The sequence below is a fragment of the Psammomys obesus genome, unplaced genomic scaffold (assembly GCF_907164565.1).
Source record: "Psammomys obesus unplaced genomic scaffold, mPsaObe1.curated_primary_1811, whole genome shotgun sequence".
Classification (NCBI taxonomy): Eukaryota; Metazoa; Chordata; class Mammalia; order Rodentia; family Muridae; genus Psammomys; species Psammomys obesus.
The window spans coordinates 12698758-12703094 of NW_026587216.1; the positions used below are offsets into that span (position 1 = coordinate 12698758).

General features: G+C 40.9%; 1 long non-coding RNA gene across 1 annotated transcript in view; it reads right to left on the reverse strand.

The window, feature by feature from the left end:
- Nucleotides 1-368: 368 nt before the first annotated feature.
- LOC129673592 (uncharacterized) overlaps nucleotides 369-4337 on the reverse strand; it is an 8361-nt gene continuing 4392 nt past the window's right edge. The window contains exon 3 of the long non-coding RNA XR_008719678.1: nucleotides 369-1168. This is a non-coding gene — a long non-coding RNA (uncharacterized LOC129673592). The remainder of the gene's footprint in view (nucleotides 1169-4337) is intronic.

The following is a 4337-nucleotide window of genomic DNA, read 5'->3' on the forward strand; positions in this document are numbered from 1 at the left end:
GGAGAGGCTTGAAGCATGTGTACATCATAACAAGATTGGTGTAAGGACAGAGTTCCACAGCTTGGGTCACATTTTGGTTTCCACCTACTAACAAGTGAGTGTCTATATGAACATCAGTGTGATTCACTGAAGAAGACCATTATGCAGTGGGTGATAAAGGTCTCTGTACTAGTTAACTTGATGCTATGGTTACTAAAATTTATCTTTGGAATAATCTCCAACCCTTAGTAGTTAAATTCTGTGTTCCTCTCTATGTGCCTCAAATTTAACCTCTGGTGTCAATGATAGTCTGAGCATAGGTAAGGTTGGAAAGTATTAAATTTTTAGCTTATTAGGAGAGCAAACACTGACATATTCCAGATATTAAATAATGTTCTTTCTGGCATTTATTTCCTGGTATTTTAAGAAGGTTCTGAGGATCTGGGAGCTGGCATGGCACCAGTGGCTCCAGGTACTAGTGTGGCCTCTGGTAGATCAGTGAGTTCCTACGGTTCTGGGTACCAGCTTGAACTCTGGGGTTTCAGATATCGACATGATATCTGGGGTTCCAAACACCAGACATGCCTCTGGTAGAAAAGAAGGATTCTGGGGTTCAAGGAATTGGTGTGGCCTCTGGAAGAGGAAGGGGCTTTTGTCAGAGTAATGAGCCTGAGTCTGGAGACAAGGTAAGGGGGTATTGTTGGGGAATCTGGGCGGGCTCTAAGAAAGCACTGGGTGTCTGCAGGTAGGGTCTTACCTGGGGTTCCGGTTAACAGTGTGGCTCCAGAAGAGCAGGGCACTTGTGCTGGAGTGGGGAGGGATATGGAGACGAGGGGAAAGGGTTGCTATTTGGGAGCTGGGTGGTCTCTAAAGACTGTTGGCAGGCTGTGAGTGGGACTTACCTGGGATTCTGGGTACAAGTGAGGTCTTGAGTAGAGCAGTGGGCTTCTGTCAGAGTTGTGGGCAAGGATATAGAGATGAGAGCAGGAGATGCTGTTGTGTAAGCTGGGCAACCCTGAGGAAGTGCTGGATATCTGCGGGAGGGGTCTTATCTGGAGTACCAGGTCCCTACTTTGCCTCCAGTAGATCGGTGGCATCGGGCAGATTCTAATGGAAGAACATCCTCTGGGATATCCGCCCCAATTCCTCAGACGTGTCAGTCACCCTACCAGGATGAGTCTGACAGGAGCTGAAATAGACACATCAAGTAAAGGTTACATGGTATCCTACGTTGCATCTCGAAGCAGACAAAATATTAAGACTATACAAAGGAAATCCATGAAATGTGTGGTATTTGATAAATTCCTGTCTCATCACTCAACAAGGTACAATACAACATAAGGAAAGAAAGGGAAATTGGTGGAAGGCATTCGGGAAACCTGGAGCCCTATGATTTCAGTGACTCCTGACCCAGCCCATGCTCGTGGGTGAGCGAAGGCTAAGAGAATTGGAAAAACCTGAGTTAGAAGGATCCATGGGAATGAGCAAGGTATACAAGAGAAAAACTCTTGCCTCCAGAAACCTTGGACTTTTTTCAGGTCCATTTCTTAGCGCATGCCAGTCATTTCTGTCCGAGTTATATAACCAGGAAGGAAGATGTGTCCTGGTGCCATAAACCTTCCTCACATCACAAGCCACTTTTGCTGTTGTCATGATTTGGGAATTGTAATGTGTCCATTCAAGTCAGAGTACAAGACCTTCCCAGGACAGACATTCAAACAAAGCTCAATCCATAAAAGAGACTCAGAGGTCAGAACATTTGCCATGGTATTTGTTTTAGCCACTGAAAATATAACGCACACAAAGTTCTCTTTTTAAAGTTGGCTTATCCCAAGTGTTTTAAAATAGTGATAAAAGCCCTAAGAACACTGTGGCAGTGCCTGTTGTTCGCAAGCTTTCCAAACACTTTCATGGAAATTTTCCAGGAATATCTAAGTATGTGACATTTATCATCTTGATAGGAAAGTCAAGAAAGTGCTAAAGAAAAGAAAACATGCACAATACCTTTTCTTGGTGTCTTAGATATAAAAACCAACAAATTATTAATGAATATTTCCTAGCATTATATAATATTATATATCATAACCAATGGTGTTTATGTTAGATTGTTAAGAGTACGTCAAGACTTGACTTGATAGTCACCAGAACCACAGGCCAGTCAGGCCAGTTAGGGGGAATACATCCATCTAACAAAGATAAACTCAGAGATCAGCACCTAATTGTGTAATTATCCCAAACCAAGAAGCATAGAGGCCATCATAAGAACAATTAACAACAGCCAGAGTAATACCGTACCAGAGCCCAGTTATCCTACTATAACAAGCCCTGCATATCACAACACAGATGAGGAAGAAAACAATTTAAATCCAATTTTATGAAGTTGATAGAGGTCCTGAAAGTGGAAATGAGTAAATTCCTTAAATGAATTCAGAAAAACACAAATAAAATTAGAAGAAAGAAAAAAATCCTTTAAGAAAGCCAAGAAGAAACAGACAGGTGAAGTAATGAATAAACCTGTTAAAGACCTGAAAATGGAAATAGAAGCAATAAAAAGAAAAACAAATTGAGGGAATCCTAGAGATAGAAGCTAATTAAACAAACAGGAACTACAGAAACAAGTATCACCAACAGAATACAAGAGATTAAAGAGGTACAGAAGATACAATAGAGGAAATGATACATCAGTCAAAGAAAATATTAAATGTAAAAAGTTCCTGATGCAAAATAACCAGGAACCCTGTAACAGTATGAAAAGGCCAAACAAAAGAAAAATAAGGATAGAAGAAGAATCGCACATCAAAAATTCAGAAAATATTCTTAACAAAATCATAGAAAAAATTTTCATAACTTTAAGAAAGACATGCATATAAAGATACAAGAATCTTACAGAACACCAAAAATATTGGAACAGAAAAGAAAGTCCACCTGCCACAGAATAACCAGAATAATAAACATACAGAACAATGAAAGAATATTAAAAGCTGCACGGGAAAAAGACCAAGTGACCTACAAGGGCAGACCTATTAGAATTATACCTGAATTTTCAATGGAGATTCTAAAAGCTAGAAGAACCTACGCAGATGACTTGCAGACTCTAAGAGACCACAGATGTCAGCCCAGACTACTAAAACTAGCAAGATTTCCATCAGCATAGAAAGAGAAAAACAAGATGTTCCACGACAAAGACAAATTTAAACAAATCCATATCTATCCATAAATCCAGCCCTACAGAAGGTTCTAGAAAGAAAACTCTATCCTGTAGGAACTAAATACACCCATGAAAACATGGGAAATAAATAATCTCACACCAGTAAATCTAAATATAGGCACATGCATGTGCAATACTCACACACATGCAGGCGCACACAAACACACACAAAACACCACTATAATTTGGTGAGTAATATCCCTCAACAGCAATTAACTCAGTTCCCCTTTTCCACCAAAAGACAAGCTAACAGAATGGATGCAAAAGCAGGATTCATCCTGCTGCTGCTGCTGCTGCATACAAGAAACACACTTTTTTTTAATTTTTTATTAATTACACTTTATTCATTTTGTATCCCCCCATAAGCCTCTCCCTCCTCCCCTCCCGATCCCACCCTCCCTCCCCTTTCTGCATGCATGCCACTCCCCAAGTCCACTGATAGGGGAGGTTCTCCTCTCCTTTCTGATCTTAGTCTATCAGTTCTCATCAAAATTTGCTGCATTGTCCTCTACCATGGCCTGGTAAGGTTGCTCCCCCCTCAGGGGGAGGTGATCAACGAGCAGGCCAATCAGATTATGTCAGAGGCAGTCCCTCTTCCCATTACTATGTAACCCACTTGGACACCATCATCAAAACAAAGTGACTGCCTACAGATTGGGAAAGAATCTTCATCAACCCTTTATCTGACAGAGGACTCATATCCAATATATATAAAGAACTAAATAAGCTGAAAAGCAACAAACCAAGTAATCCACTTAAAAAATGGGGAACAGAGCTAAAGAGAGAATTCTCTGTAGAGGAATATCGAATGGTAGAGAAGCACTTAAAGAAATGTTCAACCTCATTAGCCATTAGGGAAATGCAAATCAAAACAACCCTGAGATTTCACCTTACACCCATCAGAATGGCCAAGATGAAAAACTCAAGGGACAACACATGCTGGAGAGGTTGTGGAGAAAGGGGAACCCTCCTCCACTGCTGGTGGGAATGTAAACTGGTACAACCACTCTGGAAATCAATCTGGCGCTTTCTCAGACAACTAGGAATAGCGCTTCCTCAAGATCCAGCCATACCCCTCCTAGGCATATACCCAAAAGAGGCTGAAGTACACAAAAAGGACATTTGCTCAACCATGTTTGTAGCAGCTTTA